General features: G+C 37.1%; 1 protein-coding gene and 1 pseudogene across 4 annotated transcripts in view; both read left to right on the forward strand.

Moving 5' to 3' along the window:
- Positions 1–21,347, forward strand: part of LOC145293760 (uncharacterized) — a 631,027-nt gene that overhangs the window by 574,745 nt on the left and 34,935 nt on the right. The window lies entirely within an intron of this gene.
- Positions 13,615–13,748, forward strand: LOC145294441 (U2 spliceosomal RNA; annotated as a pseudogene).

The raw sequence follows: 21,347 nt of genomic DNA on the forward strand, positions 1-21,347 counted from the left end.
GATTTCCAATCGCTTGAAAGAGATTGGAAAGACAAAAAACTTGATAAATGGGTGCATCGCAAATTGAACGACAAAAAAAAAAAATCCGTTATGAAATGTCACCTTCCTCCTTTCACACAACAAGAACAGTCCGTTTCTCGACCGGATTGTGGTTTTCGATAAAAAAAAAAACTGGTTATTTTTGACAACCAGCGACGCTCAGCTCAGTGGCTAGACACGGACGAAGCTCCACCACACTTCTCGAAGCCAGAGCCGCACCAAAAGAAGGTCATACTCAATGTTAGGTGGTCTACGACCGATCTCATCCATTAGTTTTTGAATGTAGGCGAAACTATAACGGCCGAGAAGTACTGTCAACAAATGGATGAAAAATATCAGAAACTTCGACAACAACACCCAGCATTAATGAACAGAAAAGGCTCAGTTCTCCTCCACGACAATGGCCGACCGCACGTTGCTAAACCGACCCTGCAGAAGTTGAACGAATTGAGCTACGAACTCTGCCTCATTCGCCATACTCTCCAGACCTCTCACCTCCCGACTCCCACTTTTTCAAGCATTTCAACAACTTTCTGCCTTAGAAATGCTTCAAAAACCTAAGCGAAATCAAAAACATCTTCAGCGACTTTATTGTCACCAGTACCCAAGATTTTTACGTTACTGACATAAAAAATACACTTGTTTTGCGTTGGTAAATGTGTGTTGCTTCTGATGGTGCTTATTTTAATATAAAAAATTTTTGATTGAGCCGAGGTATGTTCATTTGAATTTAAAAATTAAAAACCGCCAAAGCTTTGTTGTCAACCATATATAGCAATTAAGCTGCATAGAATTTTCCGTGTTTTATCCTTGTAAGAACTCGTCAGGATAATGCCTTAATCTGACGAATCCATACAAAGATAAAAAGCAGAAAAGTCTGTAACTTACTTGCCATATATATTTTCATAATTTATAACCTTACTATATTTGCGTATTGAGGAAATATTAAAAATCTATGCATAAATTTTTTGTCATATATATATATATATATATATATATATATATATGCTCAGTAATGAGAATGATAAAAAAAAAACATAAATGACATTATTTATAATGCGTTCACTTTAGTACAACTGTGAGATTCGTAGATTAGATATTACGGTGTCAGAGTTAGTCACTGAGATCCCAGTTCGGAATCTCACTAGATCCAGCCATACTAATGAGACAATGATATGATGAAACACGTGCCTGTAGATAACTATTCTACATATAGATAATATTTTTGCAAAAAATCAAGACAACAAAATATAAAATAAGAACATCATGTGGTGTATTTCCTTGTGTTACAATTTTTTCGTAACCATTTGGACAAATTAATATTGGCTTTGATTGTATTGGTATATGGACATTACCGAATTTTAATGTATAAAAATATTTTGGTAAAAAATATTAATAAGATATATACATATGTGTGTGTGTGGGATGAGAATAATGGAAATAGTATTCCGACAAAATAGCGAAATAAAAAGGATGTGTTCATCAACGTTTCGTCTTTATTTCATCCAGAGGAAATCTCGAAATAAAGACGAAACGTTGATGAACACATCATCCGGTTTGTTCCTTTTATTTCTCTCTCTCTCTCTCTCTAATATATATATATATATATATATATATATATATATATATATATATATAATGTCATCCACATACAGTAGTTTCGTTGTATCACAACTCAGCAGTGCCGCTAGACAAGCACCTTTTCCCAGCCGTGGATTGAACCTACAACCGTCGCATTGACAGTCGGTAGCTCTCACCATATATATATATATATATATATATATATATATATATATATATATATATATATATATGTGTGTGTGTGTGTGTGTATGAAGCAGCTGTTGTGTCGTTGGTGTCTGTTAATAAATAAAGCACGGCTTTAACAAATATCCAAAGCTTCAGTGTGAATAATAATATCACAACAATGGCGTTGCCCCCTCCCTCGTCACAACATTACACCAACCCTTCTCTCTCTCTCGCTCTCTCTCTCTCTCTCTCTCCTATCCATGTTCGTTTCTGAAACCCAGTAATAAAAATAACAACAAACTATGGCTGTGTCAGCAGAGAAGACAGTGCTGAATATGATAATCTGATGGTAAGTGGCTGTAGATGGTGTGTGGTATGATGGTATGGCGCTGGTATTAGTTTAGACAGCGCTATTGCATTGCTAGCAAATATAATAAGAAGTGTGCTATCATCAACAGCATTGTCATTTATTATTATTATTATTATTATTATTATTATTATTATTGTTATTATTATTATTGTTATTAGTGTTATTGTGGTTGTTGTCGAACTGGCCACATGAACAGTGACAAGAAGATAGAAGGGGGGGGGGGAAGAGGAAGAAGAGATATATGGTCCAGTCATTCATAATATATCTCTCTGTCGTGTTGTGCCGTTAGGCCAGTCTGCCCTCAGCACCAATTCTTCCCGTCTTGCTCCACTCCCTCGTTTTCCTTCCGCCTTCGCCATTGTTGTTTTTCATTCAATATCAATCCCTGCCACACCATCATCTTTAAACTCTTTTCTTTCTTTTTTTCTCCCCCTCTCTCTTTCTCACTTCCTTAGTCTTTCTTTCTCTCCTAATCATTTCTTGACTCCTTCTCTTTCTCTTTCTTTGACCACTAGTTTCCTATGAAAGACCAACCAGATCCTTAAATAAACATATCTGCGTGCTCCTTTCCTGGTTGGAATTGTATTTTTTTCATCAATTTCTTTGTGAGGAGGGTTGGGATGTGTGGTTAGTAAATTGGACAGCATTGTATACTGCAAAATCGGCTGAGTGCAAATACGTTCGTATATATTGCATTATTGTATATGTTTATCTATTACAGTGCTTTTCAACCTTTTTTGCTAGAGCCGAACCCCAGGGAACATTCCATTGGCTCATGGAACCTCAATGCAATAATTTAGTTGTCTTATGCAAAAAGCAGCATTTAAAAATTTAAATGAAATTAAAATATTAGGTTGGTGCAAATATAATGTCGTTTTTTGGCGTTCAACTTCAAAAGATAATAACTTCTTTCATAATAGACTTTATTAATCGAAATAAGCATCATTAGAATCGACACATTTTTTCCATCGAGAAACAAGTTTATTTTTCCCATTAACATAAAAATCCAGGTTCTGGAAGCGATGAAGTTATTGAAGGCAGATTCGACATCAGTTCCTGCACGAAAAATGCTTCAAAACTTTCACAAAGGAACTTGTCGAGATGCTTGAGAAAGTGATAATCGGTGGGCGAGAGGTCCGCTGAATATGGCGAATGAGGCAGTCCTGTAGTCCAATTCGTTCAGGTTCTGCAAGGTCAGTTTAGCAATATGCGAGCGAGCGTTGTCATGGAGGAGAATTGACCCCTTCATATTAACCAATCTCTAGTGCATTTCGTCAATTTGTCGGCAGTACTTCTCCACCGTAATTGTTTCACCTGGATTCAAAAAGCTGTGATGGATGAGACTGGCCGTAAACCACCAAATAGTCACCATAACCTTTTTTTGTGCAATTTCGGCTGCGGAAAGTGTTATGGAGCTTCTCCGGTATCCAACCAAAAAAAAAAAAAAAAAATAGTTTGACAAAAAAAAAAAAAAAAAAGGGCAGGTAACCATTCACTACCTAGGTAGCGAAATTTTTTTAATAAAAAAAAAGCAGCATTACAAAACTGCTTATATCATTAAAAAAAAATAACACCAACAGATGTTGGGATTGTGCTGATATTCCAAACACACAGGGCAATGGGGTTGATTATGTCTGATTATGCAAATAATTTCTTTTGCACAAACACTTGTAGATAAACATCCGGGACAGCAAAATGAGCCGTGATCAATTATGTAAATACTAGCGGCGTGAAGTGGGGGCATCCGGCTTTGCCTGGGCGCAAGTACGCTTAAATATGATATTTTAATTCGTCCAGATTTTGTATATATTATTAGAGTCGTGATTCCAAACGTAAAAAAAAAAAAAAACGTATTTCGGTGCCATCAGCTAAAATTGAAACCGAAACTGTAACATTCAAAGCTGGTGACGTTTCCACTGTACCAACGTGACACGTACATGAACTGATTAAAAATAAACTAAAATGAATGTATAAAATATAACAATTTTTTATTTTTTTAAATTTTGACACACTTTTTACCCCTTAAAACTATTTTAACCGGCAAAAGACTGATAAAAGAATGGTCTGTAGTGATCTGTAACAAATACAATCATTTGAAGCTACTAGCGCCGCTCTGCGATTTTTAGTTCCGGAGGAGACAGAGTTTGAAAATATTGAGACAGACATATGGCCATTTATATATTAGATTTCGCTTTGGACTTGATGTAAGCACATAATTTACTTATTTTGTTTATGAATTTTTGGGATGAGGATTGATAACTTGGATTATTTGGACTATTGTGTAGCATAAGAGATAAAGTACTAAGTAAAAATTAAGTTCTAAATGACACTTGTCTGGAGGTTGAAGGTTCAATCCTCAGTACGAGCAATACTAAGAATACAACTGCGAATTACTTAAGATTTCTATTCTGTTATGGCTGATGAAACAAGACCATTCTATCTCCGTGAATTAAATAAAGGGTTCCATTCCATGGAAAGTGTTCGACTGAGCTCCAATCTATGGTCCCCCCTCGCCAAACTTTCACAAGAAACACTCGTCTAGCTGTAAACACTATCAATAATTCCCCCCACTCTTTATCTGTGCCTAAACCGAAACGTAGATTCCATGAACAAAGCTTCTTTCTTAGAACTGCACGCATGTGGAATTGTCTTCCGTTTTCCTGCTTTCCGGCTGACTACAATATGGTTGTCTTCAAGTCTAACGTAAATAAGTTCTTGATGAGCCGTTCCATATAAGTTATCAAATTTACCAAATTTTCATTACTAATGATTACTATATTTTCCAATTTCTACTGTACACTCTTTAACCCTTATCCTTGAGTGGCCTCTTGGCCTTGATAATGTGGTGATGCCTATGTAAAAAAAAAAAAAAAATTCTAAATTCCATACAGCTTACCGAGATCAACAGAAAGATTCCCGAGTTCGACAAGATGCACCTGAAGAAAATAGGTGAAACGTTTTGAGAATGATATACAAGATTTAGATAACTCCATTGATAAAATTCTGAGAGTTTTAGTCCGATGAGTGTGAAGCTCATTCAGCATCACACATTCTACTGATGAGACAATCACCAAAGTGTCCTTTTATTAGGTTGTTACATAAGTTTCCACCATTGTTTTGTTTTTGCTTTTTTAAAGAATTTTAACAGCAAAAGTAAGTTCGTATAGGACCCAAACTCCAAATTTTTGTGTGAATCCCATCAACTAAAGAGAGCATAAAATTGTCGCAAAATCACACTTCATCTTTTCACATAATTCTCTACATGTCTGATGGCCATCTTCCTTCAAAAGAACCCTGAGTTGGTCTTCGTCTATCTTGATTGGTCTTCCGGAACTAGGAGCGTCATTGAGGTCAAAATTACTATGTTTGAATGTGGTAAACCAATCTCGAACAGTTCTCTCAGCTATAGCGTTTTCTCCATGTACGGCAAAAATATCCTTGGTCACTTTTACTCGCTTTTTGACCTCGATTAAAGGCGAAAAGGAGGAGGTGTTGAAAATGTGATTTAAAAATGTTTTTTTTATCTACTTGACAATCCATTTGACGGTTCTGAAAAACGAGAAAAAATTATATGAACAAAAAAATGATGACCACTATCTTGTAGAACAGAATACGCGCTTTTTAATGATACACTTTACCAAATATCAAAACATGATTTAGAACATTTTTTTTATGAAACGGCGGGAACCTGATTTATCATAGTAAAAGACTGAGACTAACAACTTTACGTCTATGAGATAAAGATTGCAGAGAAAAAGAAAGAATGAATCTCAATAAAATCACAGATATGCTTCTGCACTTAAAAAGCTAAAATAACAGCAAAACAAAGACTTTTATTCAAGATTTCATGGGTTGAATGATTCCAAGGATTTCTTTTTAATGCATCTTCTGGTCTATGTCTTCAGATTTTAAGTTCAATTTGATAAGTCAGTCAGTGGATCAATTATTTTTACTGATTTCTGTAATTCATTTATTGGCTAGAACCCCACCCCACCCCGTTTAAAAATGGGATGTATTATCTGCAAGGACGCACCTTACTAGGTTCGAACTTGACCATATCTCATTCAGACAAAGAAGAGGTTGGTGCTGCACGGCAGTCACTAGTTTTACATGTTGATCGCGGGGGGGGGGGCGTTACTGAGTTGGTATGAAATATAGCCAAAGGCCTCTTTATTACCTGAGACGTTTTTAGTTGTGAGAAAGACGGAGAGGACACTTAGCTACTTTTTTTTTTTTTGCAACTGGGCAAGAATGCTATTAATTAAAATTAATGGTTCCTCCATCACACACACACACACACACACACACACACACACACACACACACACACACTATAAACAATCATATACGCACTCTGTAAAAATCATACACAATACACACACTGTAAACAATCATACACACACACACTGTAAACAATCATACACACACATTGTAAACACACACGCATAAACACACACCCACACTGTAAACAATTATACACACACACACTCATACACACACTGTAAACAATCATATACAAATACACACACACGTTCACACACTGTAAACAAACACACACACACTCATACACACAAACTGTAAACAAACATACACAAATACACATGCGCGCGCACACACACACACACACACACACTGTAAACAATCATACACAAATACACACACACTGTAAACAATCATACGCACACACACTCATACACACATACTGTAAACAATTATACACAGTTACATACACACACACGCACTCTGTAAACAATCATACACAAATACTTTTTTTTATTTAAAGATTGTTTGACTGCCACTTTTTTTTTTTTTTTTGATTTTTGATTTCTAAACAAAAATATCCCCATTTCTATTTTTTTATGGAATTCGCTTCAGATAAAGCATGAAGCCACTTGACGTTAAGAGCTAACAAGAATGAAAGATGTTTATCGTGAAAACAGAAGATTCTTATTAACCTTAGTCTTGAAAAGACCAAGGCTAGAGTAGAAGGAAAACAGTCAGCAGAAAGAGTTCCACAACCAGTTGTTGGAAAGAACCTACTAGAATATAAAGCTGTATTATAGTGAGTTATCAAAACAGTGAAAATATGAAGACAACTAGACCAACGCGTCAAACGAGCTGAAACAAAGGAAGCAGGGAAGAAAATTAGAAATACAAAAAACCTAAAAAGTTAGATAAGAAAATTCTCAAGTACACATGCCATCATAGTATTTATTAAAAAAAAAATACTGAGACTAGCAACTTCATGTCTGTGAGATAAAGATTGCCGAGAAATAGAAAAAATGAATCCCAATAAAATTACAGATATGCTTCTGCACTTCAAAGGTTAAAATAAATTACACTTCAAGGTCAAAAACTTGCCAAAGATTAGGCGTTATATGCATACATTTCGACGCAGTAAACAGCAATTTTCCTCCTTTTTCACAAACACACATCACTCGCGGAATATGAGGGCTAAATGGCAAAATAAAGGAAGCGAGAGTTACGAGGCTGTAGAAAGTAAACCCAGGGTTCACTTTTTTTTTTAATTTAAAGATTTTTTGGCTACCATTTTTGGGGATTTTGGATTTCTTAACAAGAATATCCCCATTTCTATTTATTTTATGGAAATTGCTTCAGACAAGGCATGAAGCCACTTGACGTTAAGAGCTAACAAGAATGAAAGATGTTTATCGTGAAAGAACACCTGTCCGTGCTATATATTTATTAAGCAACGCTTGATAGGCATTCATTGCGTTATTTCTTTCAAATAAGCTGGCGTACGCATGAGAAAGGAGGCAACAAACCTCATAACTTGAAATATATTTTATTTTTCCATTTCTTCTTAGATGAGCATTAATTCTGGATATGCTCATATAAATAAAACTTGATCATAGTACTGTATATACACTGACTCCCGCAGGTCATATAGAACGCCAATAGTTTAAAACTTGAATGGACAGACAACAGTTACACGCTTTTTAACGAATCCTCCGTTCAATGAACATCGCTCCCTGGCATCTGTTCTAAAGGCCGCTGGATTCCAACTAGGCTTCCGCAAATAGATGTCTGTACTGTAGCGCGCACTGACGATAGTGGTACAGGTAAACGGAAAGCATTTGAAGTCCTTTGCTATCTCCCGGGCCATGTGGCAGGGCTGCCCACTGTCTCCTCTGCTTTATGTCTATGCGTTGGAGCCGCTACTTTGCAAGCTGAGGCGAGAGGAGGCAAATCCGGTCCTGCCTGATAGATCGAGAGCTAGAGTTTTTGTGTTTGCCAATGATATGACCGTCTTTGCGTTGAGCTTCTGAGACATAGAAGTAGGGACAGAGGCACTCACATAGTATGAAAAAACCACGGGGGCAAAATCAATTGCAGCAAGTCAACTGGTCTGTGGCTGGGAGCCTGGAGAAGTGCTGATTCCCTTCCTGCTCCCTTCAGCTGGACCAACGGCCTGGTTCAGATCCTCGGTGTGTGGTTTGGACTGGACCTCCAGCTGGAAAAGAATTGGTCGGAAGTAAAGTCAAAGGTTGAAGCCATGGTCAACTTATGGGTTGGAAGTAAACTATCCTTGAAGGGGAGAGTGGAGGCATATGCTAGCTAAGTCTTTCTGCTCATCCTTTACCGACTGGTTGTACTTTCCCTGCCTGAGAACTATCTAAAATCCCTACAGAGCAAGCTGTCCTCACTTCTTTGAGACAAAGGAAAATATTGGGTTCACAGACAGGTCTGTGTTAAACGTCCATGTGATGGAGGTTTGGGAATACCCAACTTGACGTGTCATTGAGACGCCATGAAGCTGGCCTTCCTGAGCTGAACTGTTTCAGAAGAGTCTCCATGGAACCCCATGGTCAAGACTCTTTTTCTGACCTCATCCTCGACCACAAGGTCGAGGCACGTCGAAAACCATGGAATGACATGCAGTTATTAAGAGTGTAGGGCTGTTCTAAGGAATCTCCCAAGGTCCAGCGACCTTTCATGGCTGACTAGAAGGGAACTATATAAGGAACTAGTGAGGGGGGGGGGTGCTGCCGACGACTCACTCATCAAGCGTCTGGGGTTGTCAAGGGAGGGGATTTGCTCCCAGTGGTGCTGGGTGCCAGGTTCAAATCATTTCAACAACTCTGAGTTTTCCTTGACCTGATTGGCCTGAAATGCATTGCTCTTTTACACCATACTGAAAAGTGTCAGACCAGTGAGGTCGTCAGAGTGTCCCTGTTGCAAGACCCCAACCAAGGAAATGCCAGAACATGTGTCATTCAATTGCAGCGGACTCAGACGGTACTGTGTGTATGTCAACGAGGTGACAGCTTGCATCAATCCCGATTGGCCTTGCTTGCTGAACGTGTCTAAAGTCATCTACAGTGCAGAGCTGATGTGGGATAGGGAGAGATGAATGGTGTTTCTTGTGATCTTGGCCGTGGCCAGAATGGTGATCTGGAGTTCAAGAGTGCAAGAGAAGTGTGGGGTCAATCTTTTGCTGATCAGAATCTGGTTCCCTTATTCAAGCACACGTTGAATGTAAAGATCAGACGTGATAGGAAACGATTATACTCTGAGGCCTTTGACCGAAAATTGATAAAGATAGTGAGCCTGTACATGCATAGAGGTGCCAAGTTGGAGTTGGAGTTTGTGTTCCCTGCCTACGCATGGCATACACGGTTCCAGATCCTGACGGACCCCAGACCCTTAAAACAAGCGCTTAGAATAGGTTTTTAGCCAAGTGAATGGCCTCCTCCATCCCTGATAGGAAACCTCCAAGATACTCACACCCGATCTTTCTTTTTTGTCCCCGGCTACCCCAATAAGCAATCTTGGAGAAACTTCACATAACCACCCTCCCAACTTCCAGTTTCTTTGGTTCTGCCTAGAATTTCAGACCCATAATGCGAGTGACTTGGCTTGTTTTCGGCCAACACCAAGCCAGAAAACTGTGCGTTCTACCACCTAGGGTAGAAGGTCTTACTAACATTTTGATGATATTTTTTGGACTTTATCCCCGATCCCAAGCCAATGAAATAAAATTAAACAGACGACTTTTTATAAAATTTTATGTTTATAAATTTGTTTTATTGTTTATATAAAAAAATAAATAAAATGAAATAAATAAAAGAAAGTAAAAAAAAAACACACACACACACACATGATATGATTTGGGAATCTTAGGTAGGATGCCCCCCCCTCCGGTGTGCTTCAGTTATTGTGGTGAATGAGAACTTTAGCTAGGATCAAACATAAACACGCAAGGGTACAGGGACGAGGATGGTAATAGACACCCCCTCCTCAATTTTTGAGTGGCCTTGTGCCTAATTTTTTGTTTATTTCTGTTTTGTTTGTAAACTTTTCAGAATGAATAAAAAAAATATATAACTCAAAGTGTAGTATCTGTTCTTCAGATGCTACACTTCACATTTTTGTTCTCGGTTAATGGAGGAGAAATCCTTCATGACTGACACATTTAAAAAAAAATTTTGTTACTATCCAGAATGCCCCTTTTGGGGGGAGCTGGTTTCCCCTTACATTAAAAACCGACCTTGTGTCTAACTCTGCCCTCGTGAGGAGGCAAGGAAACAAAAAAACAAACAAAAAAATTTAAACCAGCAGGAAGACGCGACGGTAACGGTCATTGGTATTCCTGGGGTTTGAGTGGTAACATCTTCCCAAGGAGATTATCATTACTTACAAAGAGCTTTCACATATAATGGTTTGAATTTAAGTTTAAAATAAAAAAAAAAAAAAGTTAAGTACCATGATGCAATTGTGCTTTAAACATAAACATTCATTTGGAACACGCATCTGTCATATCAAAGAGCCTACTATTAATTTTATATGTCGGACTTTTCTGTTTGTATGGTAATGAAACTTGTCAAATGCACTTGTGGTGTTAGGCTATATAAGGTGTTAACTTTGGTAAAAAAAAAAAATCGCCTGTTCCTTCTGTCATCCAATTATTTCGATTAATGATACTTATCGAAAGCATTCCAATATAAAACCTATCTAAGAACACTGCTAGGCACATGACGTACTTTCATGTGAAATTTCATAATAATTGACCCAGCCGTTTTTGAGTCCATAGGGAACGAACTCAGACACACACAGTTTCATTTTATATAATAGTAGTCAGAAATTATGAACCTGCTTTAGGACAAGTATACTAGCTAGTATCATATGTTGTCTTTATCCTCCCAGTTACATATCATCGTATAGTTATCATAGAATATGATCAACAGCTTCACCAAAACCACCCTCGCCATCACAACCAAAACCTTTATCATTCATAGGATTGTTATCTTCATTTTTACCTAGGTAGATCATTTCTTTTTTATTTTAAATATCTTTGTCTTATCAGCATTTGATGGTACGGAATCATTGATAATTGTGTTAGAGAGGAAAAGAAATCTGGCACACTGTGCTTATCTCTCATCTTTCAGATATGATAGACAACGTATTGACTTATGTGTCCATGGGAAAAGGAGCCGGATGGTGCTGCCAATGACGAGGATGTTTATTGATGACTCGTGGAAATATCCGAGTGGGTGGAGGTCGAGAATCGTGGAAAATAGTGATTTGTTGATTTCTGTTCTTATTTTACAGCGTTAACCTTGAAAGGAAACCTTTTTTTTTTCTTTTTTTTTCAGCTTTTGAAAAAAAAAAAGATTAAACCTTTTTTTTTTTGTTTGTTTTTTTTTTCAAAAGCTGGAAAAAAAAATCCAAATAAATATAATCGCAGAAAGATATTGAATTAATTTTTTTTTTAATTTGAATTTATCCCACTCTTTATCTATGCCTAAATCAAAACGTAGATTCCATGAACAAAGCTTCTTTCTTAGAACTGCACGCTTGTGGAACTCTGTTCCGTCTGCCTGCTCCCCACATGACTACAACTTGGATGTCTTTAAGTCCAACGTTAGCAAATTCCTAATGAACCGCCCTCTTAAGTAAACACTTCATTAAATCTCCACACCAACGTACTGTACTTGTAATAACCCTTATCCCTGAGTGGCTTCCGGGCCTTGATAAGTGGTGACCACCGTGTAAAAAAAAAAAAAAAAAAAAAAAATCTCATAAAGAACTTTAAATGCATTACATATAATGTAGGAGTTGTAACATTCGATATTGAGGGCCCCAATTTGGGAGCTTTAGTGAGAGCGTGTTGTCACTTTATGTAGCACTATGTCGAGTAATTCTTTAATTATTTGAACAGTGGTTCATCACGTAAGCAGCTGAGATCTTGTGTAGATATTAGGTTACTGCAAAAATAATGTTTTTTTTTATATGTAGTTGAACTTAAAAAACAACATTATTTTTGCACCAGCCTAATAACTAGGGCTATGACAAGAAAATATTCCTTTCATTATTTTGATTCTCGAGTATATATCGGTTAATATCTTATGTTTTTGGATAGTGATGTGGTTCTCGATTGGTTAACTGTGTCGGATATATACTGGAGAGGAAAAACAATAAGAATATTCTCTTGTCATAGGCATTATTATAACACATAGCAGCAGACACTTACTTTTTTTTTTTTTTTTTAATATTCAATTTTCACCCCAAACAAGGCACAGTGCCACTTTGAAGCAGGGGGCTACTATCAGGGACTTAATTAGCGGGGTCATTATGAAGGGAGATGAGTAGAAAGATGTTTGTTAACATTACACTTGAACTTCTGCATATCATTGCAGTTGGGAAAGCAGAATCCCGGAAGGGAGTTCCAAAGACCCGCAGTTCTGGGGAAGAAACTATTGGAGTAAAAGGCTTTCTTACACCTAGGGATCTCTACTGTAAAGGGATGAGACTTAGTAGCTTGTCGGGTTTGTCGGGGGTAGTTACGTCGGGGAGGTACAAGTGTTTGCAGTTCGTCAGAGCATTCACCATTAAAGTATTTGTAGAACAGGCAGAGGGATGCAACATCTCGTCGATGGGACAGAGGCTGAAGCCTAGATGACAGTTCAGGACCTATCAGGTTGGCGACTCTCTTTTGAACCCTGTCCAGGAGCGAGAGACAAGCAGCAGATGCACCAGCCCAGATGTGACAACAGTACTCCATACATGGGCGAATGGTTGGCTTATAGAGGTATAGGATACTGTCAAGCGTAAATAGTTTTCTAGCACGGTAGAGGGAGCCAACCTTCCTTGCAGCAGCCTTGGCAATGCTCTCAATGTATCTATTCCAGTTCATATTCCCTGTAAACTTACTATCTGCCCTTCAAGTTAGAATCTCTGCCTCTTGGCTAAGATTATAGTGTTCGCTACCTGAACATGTCACACACGGTTCCAGGTCCTATTGAACCCCACACCCCTTGAAGTAAGCCTTTTGTCTAGTTCAGGTTTTTAGCTAGTCAAGTGAATGCTCCTCCTTTTTCGATAGGAAATCTGTGCCTAAACCTAAACGTAGATTCCATTAACGAAGTTTCTTTCTTATTACGGCTCGCCTGTGGAACTGTCTTCCGTTTGCCTGCTTTCCAGCTGACTACAATATGGTCGTCTTGGCCTTTTGGTCAAGATCAAAGTGTAGTATCTGTTCTTCAAATGCTGCACTTCATTTTCTTGTTCTCTTTCGGTGGAGGAGAAATCCTTCACGACTGAGACAATTTTTATTTTTGTACCTTTTCTCCACGTTAAAAAACGACCCTGGTGTCTAACTCTGTCCCGTGGGGAGGCATAGTAAATAGGTACAATATGGTCGTCCTCAAGTTCTTTAAGTTAACAAATTTACCGAATCTCCGCTACTAACGATTACTAGGATTCTGATACTGTACACTCTTTAAGTCTTATCCTCGAGTGGCCTCTGGGCCTTGATAAGTGGTGACTCCTATATTAAAAAAAAAAAAAAAAAGAAAAGACAAAAACTTACTAATTGATTCCATCTTGGAGTGACATCACATAACTCCCCCCCCACCCTATTCCTCCCCCACTTTGTCTAGAATTCAACCCCATTGAGAGATCAACCTGCTTGTTTTCCGCGCGTCGGGGCGGGGGCTCATCAAGCTGGAAAACAGTGGACGGTCTACCATCTAGAAAGGTTTGGGAGGGCTTTACTAACATTTTTTTTGCTTTTTGAACCCCCCCCCCCATCCATACACACACGCACACCAATGAAATTTTATTTTTAACAAAAACGAAAAACGGTTATTTCTATATTTACAGATATTACAAATATATAATATTTAATAAATAATAATAATAATAAAAAAGAATTTATCTGAGAATCTTAAGTAGGACGACCCCTGGTGTGTATGTGGTATTATGGTGACTGAGAACTCTAGTAAGGATTAGCTTAGACAAATCAAAGGTACAGTAACAACGATAACCAGAAACCATACCTCCCTACCTTTTGGATTGGTCTTGTGCCTAATTTTGTTTTGTAAACATCTTTTTGCAAAATAAAAAATATGAAACAAAGTGTAGAATCCGCTCTGCCTTTGTTAAAAACAAAAAAAAAAAATGAAAAAATTCCTTCTTGACTGGGGCAATTTTAATTTTTGTCCTGTCCAATGTGACTTTTAATGGGAGGTAGATATTTCTCACGTAATAAACTAGTCTTATGTCTAACTTGGCCCGTATGTAGAGGTAAGTAAATAGGAACACGTTTGATAGAAAGTTTCTCGAATTCGACAAGATTCACCTGAAGAAGGTCGGAGGTTACTTTAGCCGAAACGTAAGAATAACACATGAGAAAAGTAGTCTAAATAAACGTCTCCACTATCATACAAAAGAAACTTTGTCTGTGTGTGTGTGTGTGTGTGTGTGTGCATAAGTTCATTCCTTATAGACTCCACAACAGCCGAGTCGATTTTTATGAAATTTCACACAAATGTATTTATATATCTGGCAGTGTTCTTAGATAGGTTTTGTATTGGAATGTCTTTGATAAATAGCGATGATCGATATCCGAAAAAAATCCAATGAAAGAAGGAGCAGGTGATTTTGACCAAAGCCTAACATCACAAGAGCATTTGAGAAGTTTTATTATCACATATATAAAAAGGCCTGCCATATGAAATCAACGGTAGGTTCTTTTATATGACAGGGACGCGTTGGAAATGAACAGTTTTGTTTAAACACAACTGAAATATGACACTTGACTTTTTCATTTTAAACTTAAATTCAAGCCACTATGACTGCACAAGCCGATAAGCTTGACATATAAACCCAACAGTAGGTTCTTTGATATGACAGGGGCGTGTTCGAAATGAATATTCCTGTTTAGAGCACAATTGAACTCTGATACTTGGATTTTGCATTTTAAACTTTAATTCAAGCCATTATATAAAAAAAATAATTTTATAAAATCAACAGTAGGTTCTCTACAGTGCAATGTTTACTATAATGTATTGTGGATTAAGTCACTGTGGAGAGGCATGTGGAATTTGTCCTCAACTGGAGCAGGCAATTAATTGATTTGATTTTAAAATGAACGATTTCACCGATTTCGACGGCAAAAAAAAATATGTGAGTGTGAAACATTCGTTCATCAGCATTCAATCCCAGGCAACCTTAGGTCTCCTTGCTAGTGGAATCTAAGTAGAATAAATAATGGAAATAGCTGTGACCCAACGGGTCATGGATGTGTCTCGTAGTATGAAAAGGCAATTGTCTTTCATTATAAATGACAAAAAAAAGCATTTCCACGTAGCGCTATCACTGGCGATGTGACACACTGTAATAGCCGACTCGTTAATACGAGATGACAAGGATAAATAAGATTATAAGCAAGCGAATCCCTCACCAGGCTATTATTATGGCAATTGTGGCTTCGCAAATGATTTTGGGGCAAAAAAAAAAAAAACAACAACTTGGGTCCTATTATCTTCAAAGATTGTGCAGATGACATATCTGTGTGATGTTGTCATCTGTCTTTTAGGAATGAACCAAAACCTCCCCGGCTTTCATAGCATTATTATTTATTTCATCATCTGCTCTGTGTTGAAAACCAAAATATGGCCGAATTCTTACCTTCTGTCAGGAGCATTAAAATAAATCTTCCTAAAACGGTACCTCTAGTAAATACCACTCTAGCCATGACCCCTTATCACTGTGCATTGGCACACAGGACTGAGAGAGAGAATTAATGGATGGTCAGGGAAAATTCTTCTATAAAACCTTTACTATCATCTTCCTGTCCATTATGTGGTCTTAAACATGATACAGGTGTTGCTCGCGGTCATTTAATATACCTCAAGAGGCATTAATATCTTCATGGGGTATTATGTTATACGATGGTCACTTCCTCTGCAGTGAGATCCATTGGCAGGAATAAATTTACGATGTCCAAACCATGAAAAGCAAAAAGGCTCTTTACTGTAATTTTCCCCAACGATCAAGTTCTCATGAAAACACTTGATTTAATTTTTCTAACATTTACATGTGAAGTACAAGTGATGGGACGATTTTAATATTTTTCCCCCCGATTCCAATACAATTACGAATTCTGGTTCTGATTTTTATAAATCTCTAAATATTTTACTACTAGCGGGGGTACCCGGCGTTGCCCGAGTGTTTGTTTCCGGGACAGGGAGGGGGAGTTTTAAAAAATGTTATGGTAGGTAAGTAGGAAGGATCAAACCCGGAGTCATGAGTAAAAGTAGGAAAATAAAGTGTGAAAAAAAACAAAAAAAACAAAAACATCTGCAACGTTAACAGTTCGGCCACCAAGAAAAGTCCATTCCAGTTGTTTAGGAAAAAAAAAAAAAAACGACTACGGTAGGTCGGCGCGAACGTGAAAATATAATGTGAATTGTCTAGCACGCTAACCACTACGCCACAGAGCACTGCAGCTTAGTTTAATGATTTTAAATAACTTCACATGAAAGAACTACGAAGCCAAACCGGTGTTCTCTTTTCAACTGTTCCTTGTGAACGATCCCCAAAGTGGTGGCAGGGGGAGGATGAATTTATTAGAGAGAAAATATTTTACCACTTCCATTGATCTTAACCGATTTTGGCCGTGACTTCTCAGCAGAAAAAGTATAGAAATCTAAGATTATCGAGGAATTTGAGAAATAATAAGTCTATAACACACCTCAGATATTGTTCTGCCGTTTGTGCATATTATATTTGCATGAAATATCTTGATTTTTAATCCTATTAAGGTCAAAATCAGAGGGGAAAAAATGAGTTCATTGTATTTATATAGAGATGAAGTAGTAATTTTTTTTTTTTTTTTACAATTATCGTAAAAACATGTTAAATGTGCAGATATTTTCTCAGACGTAAAAAAATACACTTGTAAACGATAATCTTTAGATTATAGTTTTATTATTAGTAGAGATGGGACGATTTCAATATTTTTCCTGATCCCGATACAATAACTGATTCCTACTAAATTCCCAATTCCGATTCTTTGTAAATCTCAAAATATTTAACTATAAAAGTGTTATTTTGTCAGTAAAAACGTGTGTCAAATGTGCATATATTTTCTTGAAACGTAAAAAACAAACTTGTGGGGTAATTTGTAGCTTTTAGCTTTACTGGTAGTTTAAAATCAATAAATATTTATTATTTTATTATTACTACCGGCAATGGAAGTTTTTATTTCAAACGAAATCAAATACAAAAACAAGATAAATAAGAATCGTTTTTGGCATCGGAAAATAGGCACACATTTTTCCGATTCCGATACCACCAAAAGTTCTGATTTTTCTGATTCCAATTAATCGTCCCAACACTAATTATTTATTTAAAATCAATAAATGCTCATTACCATGTCATTGTCAGTGGAAGATTTTACTTTTAACAAAATCAAATAAAAGAAGGCAAAAGAATCGTTTTGGCATTGGAAAATAGGTGCAAATTTTTCCGATACTGATTACAGTACCCCTAAATGATTTGCTTTTTTATGATTCCCAATTCTGGTTCTGATTGATCATCCTTACACTAAAAAGTACAGAAAAAAAACTTACATCAGTTTAAAAAATATTTTTTCTTTTTTTTTTTTTTTTTTTAGCTTTGTTCGTATATTTATCATATTTCAGTTTTAAATAGCATTTTCATCGCTAAAAACACTAATTGTATAGACGCATCTAATTTTTTTATATACCTTCAGTGTACTGGAGTCGAGAAAGGGGAAAGTAGGAAAACACGACGACTAGCGAGAATACGAAGAATATTTATATCCAGAACAGGGTTAGTGATACAGGAAGATTAGAAGTCCGTGGGGAGTCGTCTCTCTACGACATCCGGATAGCTCGCATTGAGCGGTCTATACTTGCTGCTTATATTATATAATGGATAAGTCCATCTTAGTGATTATAAGGGTGTATATGTTCCCACAACAATTAGTTTCCATACTTTTTTCGTATGGGCACTTTTATTAATAGTACACACATGAAATTCTAGTCACCTTAAAAGTAATCTCCTCCGACTGCAATGCACTTATTATACCGTTCCAACAACTTCAGGAAGGCCCCATGGAAGTCCTCTTGTGTAAACGCGTTCATGACCCTCATAAACCAACCTTTCATCTTCTCAATTGTCTCATAACGAGAGCCTCTAAGGTTTTCCTTGAGCTTAGGAAATAACCAAAAGTGGCCGGGAGCAAGATCTGGACTATAGAGAGGATGACGAACTGTTTTGATGCCCATGATATCGTCTTTCTTTCTGATCTTCTCTGAACACCATTGGAACAAACTTTGTGCAAATCTTCCGCATCTTCAGTTCTTCGAGAATAATTGTATGTACAATCTCTGTGCTGATATCAAATTGTGCACTTATTGTCTTAATATACACACGCCCGTCCTTATCCACGAAATTCTTTATTTGGCCAATCAACTCTGGTGTCCTGGCTTCTTTACTCCTCCCACACCTTTCATCATCTCTCACAGATTCCCTGCTTTCCTTGAATCTCTTATGCCACTCAAAAACTGATGCCCGATTCAAGCAAGATGATCCAAAGGTAGTCTGAAGCATTCCATACGTTTCTGTGTCATTTTTTCAAAGTTTAAAACGTTATTCCATATCGTTCTTCAAAAATATCCCCAGGGTGAAGAACTGTCTTGATGCCCATGATAACGTCTTTCTTTCTGATGTTCTCTAAACACTCTTGAGACAAACTTTAGCAAATAAATATTTAACTATAAAGTTATTATTTTGTCAGGATTACAATAAGAACAGATGTCAAATGTGCATATATTTTCTCGAAACGTAAAAAAAAACAAACAAAAAAAAAACTTGTGGGGGTGATTTGTAGCTTTTAGCTTTACTGGTAGCTTCAAATTAATAAATATTTATTATTCCTACCAGCAGTAGAAGATTTTCTTTCAAAAAAGATTTTTTGGCATCGGAAAATAGGCGCACATTTTTCCGATACCGATTCTGATACCGCCAAAAATTCCCATTTTTCCGATTACTTTTTCAAAGTAATCTTCTCCAGCTGCAATGCACTTGTTGTACCGTTCCAACAAGTTCTGGAAGGCACCATGGAAGTCCTCTTGTGTGAGCGTGTTCATGACCCTCATAACAGCAACCTTTCATCTCATCAATTGTCTTATAATGACAGCCTCTAAGGTTTCCCTTCAGCTTAGGGAATTACCAAAAGTCACAGAGACAACACCTGGACTATAGAAAGGAACTGAGGAACTGTCTTGATGCCCAAATCTTCCACATCTTCGTTTCCTTGCAAATAATTGTGTGTACAGTTCCCACACTGACATCAAACTGTACACTTATTATCATTACATCCATGAAATTCTTTATTTGGCCAATCAACTTTGGTGTCCTGAATTCCTTACTCCTCCCACACCTCTTATAATCTCTCACAGACTCCCTGCCTTCTTTGAATCTCTTATGCCACTCAAAAACTGATGCTCGATTCACACAAGATGGTCTAAAAGCAATTTGAAGCATTCCATACGTTTCTGCTGTATATTTTCCAAGTTTAACACAGAATTTTATTGAATATCGTTCTTCTAAAATGTCTTCAGGCCTAGATTGTATTTTTGAAATTCATCAACTGTGACAATCAGGCTTCAGTAGAGGGTATTCCAATTCCTGCTGTAGCTGTTCATTTGAACCTGAAATCATAAAAATTGGTTAGTCATCTCATAAGATGTATAACAATAACATACTGAATTTTCAAGAGTTTAAGACAATTTTAAAAGCCAGTACAAAAAAGTCTGGAAACTTATTGAAGGCCAGTACAAAAAAGTCTGGAAACTTATTGAAGGCCCCTCATATGTCCAAATCTCAGCTATAAATGGTAAAAGAATATTATGGCGTCGAAAAAAAAAAAAAAATGGAACATAACACATGAGAAATGTTTTGCATAACTTATCTTCCCTCATCAGGTCCTGATGAGAGAAGACCAGATGAGAATGAAAAATCCAATCTTGATTGGGCCAATGGTGCAGTGGATAGAGACGTTGAATCTTTACGGTTCTAGGTGAGCATTGTCTAAAGATAGCGATTTCGATCTTACTCAAAGCCACCTAGAGGATTAGTTAGTGAAAACATGATGATACAACAACAACTATGGAAGGCAGTAATTACTGAGGATAAAGTCAAGAGACTCAGACTTCCTATCCCGTCACGGTTAACCATCTGACGAAGGCCAGAGGAATAGTTGGCTGAAATGTCATGAAACAACTATGAAGATGAGGATAACAGTCCGCAAAACTATATATATATATAAAAGTGAAAGTGTCTGTGTGTGTGTCTGTCTGTCTGTGTACATTTCCCTAGACAATATCTCTGTCAATTTTCAGTCTACAGGCTCGAAATTTGATATACAGGGTACTGAGATTTGAGAAAATCTTTGTAATCAGTTTTCGGCCAGGAATTTTGCTGTTAAGGGGTCAAAATTTAACAATTTGATCTTGGAGAACTTTACCAAACTTCTCCGCCAATCTTAGGTGTAAACACTTGAAATTTTAGATGTAGGTTCCTTGGACATGGATGTAACTTAATAACTTGATTTGAGCCCAAAACAACAAATGTTAATGGGGGTCAAAGTTAAAAAAATTAACTTTTTTTTTTTTTTTTTTTTGCTCAATATACACCTACAAACACCCGGACAACACCGGGCTAAAATGCTAGTAAATAAATAAATAAATATAAAATTCCTCACCTCAAAGGATTCCAATAATAAAATAAGATTCGTCCTGTTAACGGTGCATGTTTCGTGTGTCGTTTTGGCTGGGTTGAGGAAAAATGGAAACCTTGACTTGTTCTGTTCTGTAGTTGCCGTCAAAATCCTCACACGTGTCTGTTTGGT

This window comes from Euprymna scolopes, chromosome 15 (genome assembly GCF_053919585.1).
Source record: "Euprymna scolopes isolate OS-2025 chromosome 15, ASM5391958v1, whole genome shotgun sequence".
NCBI lineage: Eukaryota > Metazoa > Mollusca > Cephalopoda > Sepiida > Sepiolidae > Euprymna > Euprymna scolopes.